This window comes from Panthera pardus, unplaced genomic scaffold (genome assembly GCF_024362965.1).
Source record: "Panthera pardus isolate Hobbes unplaced genomic scaffold, ASM2436296v1 HiC_scaffold_2, whole genome shotgun sequence".
Classification (NCBI taxonomy): Eukaryota; Metazoa; Chordata; class Mammalia; order Carnivora; family Felidae; genus Panthera; species Panthera pardus.
This window is the reverse complement of record NW_026526765.1, coordinates 34,571,226-34,583,279: the sequence shown is the minus strand read 5'-3', so window position 1 is coordinate 34,583,279 and position 12,054 is coordinate 34,571,226. Positions and strand designations below refer to the sequence as shown.

At 41.9% G+C, this 12,054-nt stretch overlaps 2 pseudogenes; both read left to right on the top strand.

Moving 5' to 3' along the window:
• The first annotated feature begins 4,872 nt into the window (after positions 1-4,872).
• Positions 4,873-7,534, top strand: LOC109275869 (tax1-binding protein 1-like; annotated as a pseudogene).
• On the top strand, positions 7,331-10,312 carry LOC128778377 (tax1-binding protein 1 homolog; annotated as a pseudogene).
• Positions 10,313-12,054: the final 1,742 nt, after the last annotated feature.

Here is a 12,054-nt window from a genome sequence, read left to right as displayed (position 1 = left end):
ATGGGGATTGAAGGTTCTTATATTGACAAAGATCCACCCACATTGACCCATTTGAATCCACAGAGTCTTATTACTTGCTCATCAGTCCCCCTGCTTGCACGTGAGAGGTGTGGCAAAGATGTGAATTCACCTTCTATTTTAATTCAGCCTCTAAAAGGCTCCAATTTGGAGTCTGATTTTTGGCCCTCTCATCACTGTACCGATGAGAAATAAGGCTTTTTAAAGGGGCATTACTGAAACTTTTTCTTTCAAAAATTTAAATCCTTGTATCTTTTGTTTTTGTGACTCCTACAATTCAGTGGAGGCAGCCATCACACCCTGTGGTTATTGTAGCCCTCACTCTCATCGAAATGGTCTACAAAGACAACCAATTAGACCTCCAGTATTTTGATTTCAGTAAATTTTTCACTGCAGATAATAAAAAGTTATAACCTGTCTACCATGTTTCAGTAGAAATGAAGCATTCATGTTCAAGTTTAGCAAATTTACCAGTACTCATCCTCTAGGGTTATGTTGATTTCTGGGTCTGAAAACCAATTCTAAATTCTCCTTTTTAAATTGTTTTCTGAACCCACTCCTGGTCACATACACTCTACCTGTCAAGTTCAGTCAGGAAAAGAGAAACTCAAGCGGCCAATGCTGTGTGAGCCTGAGCAACCGTGCTCTGATTACACTGCCAAAGCCATAAGTGGCTTGACTTTTTCCTGCCTTGTATGCAACCAAGGATGCCTTCCACGGAGGATGGGTATTCCATGAAAAGGAAAACACCCCGCAGAGGCTGGAGGAGCTGTAAGACTGGAGAAAAAGGCCAACAAGTCCAGCTTGACAAGAAATGGTTTATTAAAGGGACTTACAGACAGAGGTATGTCTTGGGTAGATCTCCACAACCCCGCCTCCCGTAAGACTCGCTTTTATAGCACTCCAGGCTGGGGAGTACGTGCCGAGGGGACTACCCAGGAGGAAATGTTTGAGGATCACAGTCATACCTCTAGAGCAGGTTAAGGATGTTCTACCCCAAGAGTGTACTCAAGGGCGCGGTTAAACAAACAGAAAAGATAAGGGGTGTGTTGCTGTGCTGAAGAAGTCTTCAGGTTGCGGAACGATCATCATGGCAGATTTGTCCAAGATGGTGTTCGTCTGGCTCAGACACTCCTCGCCTCAAATCCAGCTCTTACGATCTCACACGCCCACCTCTTCCGCCATATTCCCTGAGCCATCATGGAGGGGCTTTTGGAGGTAGGTGTTTTTGCCAGACGGCATTCAAATTGAGGGCTTAAACCACAGCAGAAGTACAGACAGCAGCAGTAAAAGAAACCCCTGAAAAAGGGAGCAAACCTCATTACTAGCATGAATCCCACTGTAAACCATCTCTGTAGGTCTATGCCCACTGCAGAAAAGGGTTTCCTTCACTAGCATGAGAGAGGAGCAGCAGGCTAAGGACAAAAGAATAAATGCTTAGTGGGTACTGTCTGGGAAAACCCTGTCCCTCAGTATGATGCTAGTGGCTTCGCTCTTTGTCGTGAGGACAGAGGGAGTCTGAGGTGCATGAACAGGAGGGACACACCAGACATGTTGCCTGAGGCCAAAGAGTCAGCCTGTCCATGTAAAATTAAAGGTGGTGCAAACAAGCATGTCAGGTAACCAGCCATATCGTGCTTTGCGGTATCGATGCCTGTGTGGAATACATATATGTTGACTGTTTTGGCCCCAACTCCAGCAGGATCAACGGGGACCACTTTAGCCCTCCAGGATATTTCTCACACTCTGGCAAGAAACAGCCTGTTCAACTTGGGGGACGTTGCCATTCCAAGCCCCATTCAAGCGTCCCCTCCCCCAGGGAGAATGGGCTGAGGAGCACAGAATACAGTTGTTTCTGGCCTGCTTTGAGCTCAGGAACCAGTGCTTCAGGCCTCGTTGTCCAGAAGGCATGCTGGTTTTGGTACCTAACCGTGGGTTTGGAGTGTGGCTACAGGCTGTCAAATTTAACAAGGTCATGGCTTCTGGCAAGATGTGCCACTGTAAGAGGGCTCTGAGTTGAGCTTTGAGAATGTCATTCTTCCTTGCAGTGAGTCCAGCAGCTTGTTGATTATAGGTTAGATGAAACTGCCCATGTATGTCCTGTTCATGAGCCCAGTCCTGTGTCCAGTGAAATATATGTCCTATCACTATGTATCCTTTGAGGTTATCCATACATGACACAAAGTTGTTCGAGGCCATTGATGTTGGCATTTTGATTAGCTCTTTTGCAGGGGTGGCGTGTGTGAGCCCAGAAGCTGTATCACCACAAGTTCGGATGTGCTTTTTTTCTTGCCTTGTGGGTAGAAGACCAATACAATCAATTTGCCAGTCTAAAACTGGTTGGATCCCAGGAGGATTGTGTGGTGTGTGGAACCTTCCTAGGTCTCAGACTGTAAGAGATCAGGCAGTTGCTAACAGCTGCTAGGAGGTCAGTACAGCACTTCACTATGCTCCATCCCACCCTTGTACTGAGATGCTCACTGTGCTTATGAACCCCTGCAACCAATTCTAAACTTTGTATGGGGGTAAGGGCCCTATCTTTGCTAAGGGGTCTGTCTCAATATTCTCAGGGGGTGAGGGAGGCCTATGCTCCGAGACATGGAAATCAGTATAGGAGGCAGCAGAGTCCTGTATCCTTTCCTATATATCTTTCCATATTTCTGCTACTTATAATGATTTCTGTGGGTCCCTAGCCCATTGGGCCACCTGTGTTGTCAAACCCCTATAGACAGCCCAAGTGTCCATGCAGAGGGTAAGGAGCCAAGGTGTGTGTATATATACCATCCAGGCAGCTCTCAATTCAGCCCATTGCCTGCTTTTAGCCTATTCCAAGTCTCAAACCGGATAGTATCAGTCTGGGGCTAGGTCGCTACTGTAGTCCAGTACTAGGATTCTCTCTAATAAACCCATCTGTATAGCAAGCTTCTTTAGGAATATGGTATTTGCCTTTCTTTATGTGTTATGGGGTCTCTCCATAGGAGGCTGGGGGGGCATTAAAGATTTCACATTCTGCTGCCCAAAGTTAGCATGTAATTCAGCTCCCGATGGACTAGTGGAGAGAACACTCCTTTGTTGTAAGTAAGCGTCTTAGAGGCTTGTGCTACTGCAGATGCCATTCTTGCAAATATACCATCTGTCCACCCCTTTACAGGCAAACTGGTCCAGGCATTTATCAGAGGGATGGTCATTAAGGGCTCCCCTTGTTAAAGGACCTTATGGACTCAATGCTTGTTCAATAGGAGAATTTCAGCTCTCTGCTCCCTTCCAGAGTTGTGACCAAAAGCTAAACGGAGTTAACTTCCCATGCTGTTCCTTCCATCCAGCCCAGTTCATCTTATCTGGTGTAGCAGTCACATCTAAGGTCGGGGTATACCAGGGAAAGGTGCCCTAAAGCCTGTGCTTGAGCAGCTACTACCTTAGCTCGGTCAAAGGCAGCTTGATGTTCTTCTACCCAATGCTGATGCACTCCCTTTTTTGCCAGATGGTATAGAGAGTGCAGGCATGTTAAATTTAGTCTCAAAGGCTGGAGAGTATGTTCTGGGGACCATCTAGGAGGAAGTGTTTGAAAATTACATTCATATCTCCAGAACATATCATGGATGTTATGCCCTAAAACTGTACTGTAGGGTGTGGTTTAACAGAAAAAAAAATGGGGAGGATGCTATGTTCAAGAAGGCTTCAGGTCATGGAATGGTCACCAAGGTAGATTTGTTCAAGATGGTGTTAGGGTGGCTCACACACTGGTAAGTACATTTATTATTGGAGAAAGGTAAAAAGAAGGTATTGGATGCTCTGGCCATAAAAGTTGAACAAAGTAAGAGACTTCTAGAGGTGATTGATTGTATTTAACAGGGACAGGAGGAAAAGAAGATAAATTGGTCCCATGGAAGACTAGAGGATCTTTAGCATCATGGAAAGATCAGAATCTTTGATGACAAATCCAGCAATCTGGAAGGTTACCTCCCTTAGCAATGGCCTGGGAGCTACGAATGAGGCATTATCTTTCCAGGCCAATGCCAAAGTAAAGAAAAGGAAAAGAGGGAGAACCTATTTCATATTTAAAGTATGAAGTCTTAATCTATTGTCTTGGGCAGAAGCAGTTTACCTCAATGCCAGCTACTTCTCTTCCCTGTCAATTTGTTTCAGAGGTCTCCAGTGTCTGTAAACCACCAGATATCAGGTGGATCCTTCTTCAGTTGTTACATGTGTACTCAAGGCTCAGTGCCTTCCAATTTTGCAGCAGTGTCAGTGGTCAGGAGCACTTGGTAAGGTCCTTTTCAATGAGGCTCAAACACTGTTTTCTCTAATGCTATTTCCAGAATACCCAATCATCGATCTCCCCACTATGACCAACAAGATCCTTTGAATTGGAGTCTGGAGAGGCTTCTTTAACCTGTTGATGATAGGCTTTACCATAAGACATTGAAGACTTAAGAAGCCAGTCATATTAGCATGAGATAATAAAGGATCAGGAGAAAGTTGTATACCCATAGACATTGGTCTCCTGGCGACTATCTCATGTGGAATGAGTTTGTGTTTCCCAAGAGGGATACCGTGAATAGTCAGCAAAATCAAAAGCAATACCTTCGGTCAGGAAAGTACAGTTGTTTTGGCAAGTTTAGTTTAAAGTTAGAGGATCCCATTAGTTCTCTCAACCTTACCTGAAGATTGAGGATGATAGGGACAATGATAATTCCAAGAAGTTTGCAAGGTTTTCATCCAGGTTCCTTGATTTGCCTGGTGAAGGTGGGTTCTTCTGTCGCTGGAGATTGGGAAAGGTATACCAGGTGGGAAACGCAATTTCTAACAGTTTCCTTGCTGCCATGAGGACATCAGCCTTGTAGCAGGAGAAAACTTCAACCCTTCTGGAAAACCACATACAATAACAAGAACATATTCATAACCAATAATGAGTGGCAGTTGAATGAAGTCTAGCTGTAGGTGTTCAAAGGGTCCAGAAGGAGGTCTGAAGCCTCTGGGAACAAAACCAGTTTTATAGGATTATGGACCTACATGGAAATCAGACATTGCTGGTAAAAATTTTTTTTGCAACTTTATTGAAGCTTTTGACACAATGTTTATTCATAAGTTGGGTCATTTAGGATGGTGAAGGAATGCAAAAAGCAAAAAATGGGGTTTTCGAGGGAGGTAGGAGGAACCAAGCAAGTGTCTTGGGTTTCCCATATCCCTGAGTGTTCATTTAATTTACAACCATTGTTTACCCATCTCTTTTTTAAAAATTTTATCTTTTATTTTTTAAAGCTTACATCCAAATTATTTAGCATATAGTGCAACAATAATTTCAGGAGTAGATTCCTTAGTGCCTCTTACCCATTTAGCCCATCCCTCCTCCCATCACCCCTCCAGTAACCCTCCATTTGTTCTCAATATTTTTGAGTCTCTTCTGTTTTGTCCCCCTCCCTGTTTTTATATTCTTTTTGTTTCCCTTCCCTTATGTATCTGTTTTGTCTCTTAAAGTCCTCATATGAGTGAAGCCATATGATTTTTGTCTTTCTCTAATTTCACTTAGCATAATACCATCCAGTTCCATCCATGTAATTGCAAATGGCAAGATTTCCTTCTTTTTGATTGCCGAGTAATACTCCAATTGTTCACCCATCTTAATTTCTCTGATTCAGGAGCAAAACGTTGCCATGTCATAAACACATCAAGATGGGAAAAGTCTGGCAGTGTGGGCCCATTTCTTGCAGAAAGAGAATGGACTTTCTCTACATCTTACAAATACACAATCTTACAAATACAATGTAAAAAAGGCTTAGTATTATTTGACAATACTTCCCACGAAATATACATATCAAATAAGCCTAATTAGTTTGGCAAATACTTTGAAATATTGTAGGTCAAAAAAACTTCATTTACAATTTGATTTTGGGAAATTTGTAAAAAATATTTTAAAAAAAGTTTTAAAGCCCTTCTCTACTTAGGACCACAGATGATTATGAAACCTAATAGTTAAAAGGTAAAGAAACTTGGGGAGTATAGCCAGTTGGTGGAGCGAGGCAGTGAGGTGGAAGAGGTCAAAGGCTGATGGTGGTATAGGCTCAGAGGCTCTCTAATGCTCCCTCTGTCCTAGAGCCTCTTGAATGATTCACAATGACATCTTTTCAACAAGTCCCCTTGCAGACTTCCAACTTTGCCCATGTCATCTTTCAATATGTGCCCAAGAGGGGCGCCTGGGTGGCTCAGTCAGTTGAGCGTCCGACTTCAGCTCAGGTCATGATCTCACGGTCTGTGAGTTTGAGCCCCACGTCGGGCTCTGTGCTGACAGCTCAGAGCCTGGAGCCTGCTTTGGATTCTGTGTCTCCCTCTCTCTCTGCCCCTCCCCCACTCATGCTCTGTCTCTCTCTGTCTCAGAAATAAACATTAAAAAAAAATATGTGCCCAAGAGTTATCTTCCTAATTCACACCTGGAATGTCATTGCACTGTAACTCCATATGTCCATCCACATCCAAAAGATTGGGTTGATATATTCAAGGTTGGATGGAGTACTGCTTGTGATTGTCACACATTGTTATGGCCTTGCATGCCTGAACATTATGTAGAAGGAACCACCGTTAATTGTGTATTTGCATTTCAAGGATATTGCCTTCCAAATGATGATGGAGCATTTTATTAGTTCTGTTATGTTACCCATTAGGGTGAAATTCGTGGAGCAAGTACACCTTTCCAGTTGAGAACTTCTCCAGCTGAAGAGTTACTTACTATGGAAGATGAAGGAAATTCTGACATGTTAGTGGTGACCACAAAAGTTGGCCTTCTCGAGTTGAAAATTGAGAAAACCATGAAAGAAAAAGAAGAACTCTTACATTTCATTGATGTTCTGGAAAAAGAACCAGCACAACTTGCAGAACAAGTTGGAAGAATGCAAAGAGAAGGTAACCATGAGAAAGAAAGATGTGACCAACTAATTGCAATCTGAGCAAGAGGATCTTGTTGAAGTATCACAAAGTTAGAAATGGAAAATGAAGGGTTTAAGAAGAGATACAATGATGTTACATGCAAAGCTGTCCAGCTTGAGGAAGATATTGTGTCAGTGACACAGAAAGCAATTGAAAAGAAACTGAATGAGGCAGTTTAAAGGACAAACTCAGGAAGGCATGATATGAAAGAGAACAACTGGAACATTAGTTGAAGATGGAAAAGGATGAGAAGGAACTTTATTAAGGTACCTTTGAAGAATACTGAAATATAAAATACCAAGCCGTGTCAGAGGTCCAGACGTTAAAGAATTTAGATGGGAACAAAGAAAGCATGATTAGTCAGGCTCCTGGCTGACTCAGCCAGGGGAACATGCACCTCTTGATCTCTGGGTTGTGAGTTTGAGCCCCATGTTGGGTATAGAGATTACTTAAATTTAAAAAAAAAAAACTTAAGAAAAAAAGCATGATTGCTTATTGCCAAGAAGATATTGGAAGGCTGCAGTTCTGTTTGGCTGAAAATCTGCAAAGGGCTTTCTTGTTTATAACCTCAAGTAAGATACAGGGTGTGTGTGTGTGTGTGTGTGTGTGTGTGTGTGTGTGTGTGGTTTGTTTGTTTGTTTGTTTGCTTTTAAGGGAGCAACTTTGTAAAGCAGAGGAACAGATTCAGGCAACTGGGCAAGAAATGGTCTTTCTGGCCAGAGAACGTAATGATGCTGTGAATGTGGGAGATCAAACAATGGCAGAGCTGCATGCTGCACAGCTGGAAAGTGGGAAAGTGAGAAAGTCAAAAAGCAGGTAGCTGATGCAGTGGCAGGACATCAACTAAATGCTGTGAAAAGAGATCAGGAAGAGACTGATACATGGGTGCACTATATGAGAAGAGAAGTGGAAGATTTGAAACATCATCTTCAGATGGCAGCAGATCATTAATTACAAAGATAATTCAAGGAATGCCAGAGGGGCCCAAAACAAATAAATACACTTTCAGACCAATCAGCCAGTAGCAACAGCGTATTCACCATGAAAATTGGGAATCGGCAGAAAGTAAAGGATGCCTCAATAAACACAGACCCAGCTACTGCTGGCTCTACTGTAGATGTAAAAGCCATCACTGTCTGCAGCTGAGACAGTTTCTGCCCTTGTAACAAAGGGGAAAGTCTGTGAAATGACCAAGGACATTGCTGACAAGACAAAAATATAATAAATGTAAACTACTCTTGCAGGATGAGAAAACAAAATGCAATAATATGCTGATGAACTTGCAAAAGTGGAGTCAAAATAGAAAGAACAAGTGAAGATTGCTGGAAATGTAAAACCAGCAGTGGTTGAAGTACAGCACAATGACAAACTTGAGAGAGAGACAAAGAAATAGATGGTCTAACTTCACATTTGGAAAACCTTTCCAGGAGCAAGGAACTTGAAAGAACTCTAGAAAATCAAGCAGAAAGGAAACGGAAGGTCAGAATTTCCAGGGTTCTCAGAAGATTTCACAGTGTCTCAACATACGCTCAGAGCAAAATGGTCATGTTGCTGCAGTGCTGAATATACAACCCGTTCTGCAATATGTTAATCCTTGTGCGACACAGGAAACCAGAGATGGAGCAGATGGTGCTTTTTTTTAAAAAATGTTTTTTATGTTTGAGAGAGAGAGAGCAAGTGGGGGAGGGCAGAGAGAGAGGAGAAACAGGGGATCCAAAGCAGGCTCTGTGCTGGCATCATGGAGCAGGGCTCCAACTCAGGAACCCCTGAGATCATGACCTGAGCAGAAATCTGACTCTTAACAGAGCCACCCAGGCACCCCACAGATGGTGCTTTTTACCCAGATGAAATCTGAAGGGTACCTGTGAGAGCCTTCTTGAGGACTGAAGATCATGGTCTTTGCAGCCAGCCTGCCAGATACCTTAGCCGGCCTGATGGTTTAGAAGATCTGAGGACAAGAAAGAAGATGAGGGTGTGCCACTGCTCCTGACCCTCCAAGTCAGCATTTACATGGGCACATGGGCACATGGGCGCAGGACACGCTTTTGCTTTGATTCCAGCTTTGGTGTTTGCAAGAAGGGTCCCCTCTGTGAATTACTGTTCCCTCCCAACTATAATCAGAGCAAATTTGAAGAACATATTGAAAGTCACAGGCAGGTGTGCACAATGTGCAGCAAGCAGTCCCCTCCTGACTGCGACCAGCAGGGCTTTGAAAGGCATGTGTAGACCCATTTTGATCATGGTTTAAATTTGACTAGTTACATTTTATTATGAGTTAGTAATCCAGTTTAGCAATTAAAAAAAAATCACCTCAAATAGACCACTGTGGAGACCACACGGTATCACTTCCATGAACCATCTACCACACTTTTCTGAACAAGGGCTACTTTTGAGTTGTGTGTTGCTAGTGTCCGGGTCAATCATTGGCTTATCAATAAATATAATTGTAACTTCTGTTACTCTTACCAGCTCAAGATAAGACGTTTTTCTGTGTTTGTATCTTTTTTTTTCTAATGTTTATTTATTTATTTTGAGGGTGGGGAAGGGCAGAGAGAGAGGGAGAGAGAGAATTGAAAACTGGCTCTGTGCTGACAGCGCAGGGCTCAGGACTTGATCTCAAGAACTATGAGAGCATGACCTGAGCTAAAATCAAGAGTTGGCTACTTAACTGAGTGAGCTACCCAGGTGCCCCTCTATGTTTGTATCTTTATTTATTCCCCACTTTGCAAAGGTATATGAATAAAAGAAATGGAGTATTTTAATGTTACTGTACTGAAAATGTATGTACATAGAGTGTGTTATTTAGCACAATATTTACAAGTTTCTGTTGACCTTGTTGATTGAGTGTGACTACCAAATATAATGTAATAAAAGTAATTTTCATAAAAAAGGTAAAGAAACTTTACACAGTATATCATAATCATACAATAAATCCCAAGAAAACTGTCCTTTTAACAGAGAGAAAACAAGATTTTAATTTCGCACCAGTTTACTTTTGATATTAAAACTCATTTTTAAGTAAATTAATTTTAATCTTAGTTTGACTACACATTACAACTCCTTTTCAAAGATTCCTTTTCTAGGGTGCTGGCAGCTCAGAGCCTGGAGCCTGCTTCAGATTCTCTGTCTCCCTCTCTCTCTGCTCCTACACCACTCAAGCTCTGTCTCTTGCTCTAAAAATAAATTAAACATTAAAATTCCTTATCTATAATCCTTCTACAAACTTTCTTTTCTGCATTCCAATTTTGTCCTGTTTTTCTTCTTTAAACACCCTCACTTTGAGACAAAATTACTTTCTTTTCCCTTAAGAAAAAAATGTACCTCCTTTCCTCACATCTTCTCTTATTGAAACACATCCTACTTTTTTGGCACATGAAGATACTTCCCTTATTATTATTATATTTCCCTTATTATTATTTTGAATTGCGTATATTATTTAGATCACCTTAATTTCTAGTGAAAACTAAGTAAGCAATTGTGAACTGAGTGTTATAGCAGCATTCTTTAAATTTGCAAATTTACAAATACATTTCATAATTTCTAGAAGCATATTTTTTCAGTTTTCCCAGATAGCATTAACACATCTGGGTAACTTTTAGTTTTCCTGCGATGAAAGGACTAGATGATGCCTAGAAACTTGACAGATAAAACTGGGCCTGCGTAAATGTGTCCGTGAGGATGTGCAAATATGCCTGTACTGCCTCCTCAGAGGGAATTATATCATTGTGTCCTCATATAATGTCATCAATATAATGCCCAAATGGCATCTTTCCAATTGTAAGGTACTTAAATCCTATCAAACCTGCTAGCAGAGGTGATGTGCAATTGCAGGACTGTTTATAAATATCCCAGAGGGAGCTAAGGAAATGTAAACTGAGTCCCTTAAAAAGTGAAAGAAAATTGGGCCTGGGACTCGTATACAGTGGGAACAAAACAGAACATACTAGCTAGGTCAGTGACTGTGAAGGATGTTCTTTGGGCCTGTTGTATGTCCTATAATCAGTTCTATAATATTAGGAATTGGAGCCTAAATCAGGGAACCTGAGCAGTGAGGTTTGGATAGATAGTCAACGGTGAGGTGTCATGCATTAGTGGTTGGCTTAATACCAGCCTATGGGTCTATTGAAAGGGGGGAGCTTTGGGAATAAAGACTTTTTTTTTTTTAATTTAAAAAGTTTAGGGGCACCTGGGTGGCTCAGTTGGTTAAGCGTCCAACTTCAGCTCAGGTCAGGATCTCACGGTTTGTGAGTTCAAGCCCCGCGTTGGGCTCTGTGCTGACAGCTCAGGGCCTGGAGCCTGCTTCAGATTCTGTGTCTCCCTCTCTCTCTGTTCCTCCCCTGCTCACACTCTGTCTCTCTCTCAAAAATAAATAAAGATTGGGAATGCAAGCTGGTGCAGCCACTCTGGAAAACAGTATGGAGGTTCCTCAAAAAACTAAAAATAGACCTACCCTACCACCCAGCAATTGCACTACTAGGCATTTATCCAAGGGATACAGGTGTGCTGTTTCTAAGGGGCACATGCACCCCCATGTTTCTAGCAGCACTATCAACAATAGCCAAAGTATGGAAGGAGCCCAAATGGCCATCGATGGATGAATGGATAAAGATGTATATATACACAATGGAGTATGACTCGGCAATCAAAAAGAATAAAATCTTGCCATTTGCAGCTACGTGGACGGAACTGGAGGGTATTATGCTAAGTGAAATTAGTCAGTCAGAGAAAGACAAATATCATATGGCTTCACTCATATGAGGACTTTAAGAGACAAAACAGATGAACATAAGCGAAGGGAAACAAAAAGAATATAAAAACAGGGAGGGGGACAAAACAGAAGAGACTCATAAATATGGAGAACAAACTGAGGGTTACTGGAGGGGTGGTGGGAGGGGGGATGGGCTAAATGGGTAAGGGGCACTAAGGAATCTACTCCTGAAATCATTGTTTCACTATATGCTAACTAATTTGGATGTAAGTTTAAAAAAATAAATAAAATTTAAAAAAATATTTAAAAAATTAAAAAAATTTTTTAAAAGTTTATTATTTTTGAGAGAGAAAGAGAGTGTGTGTGCATGCGTGGAGGAGGGGGGAGAGAAAGAGAGAATCTCAAGC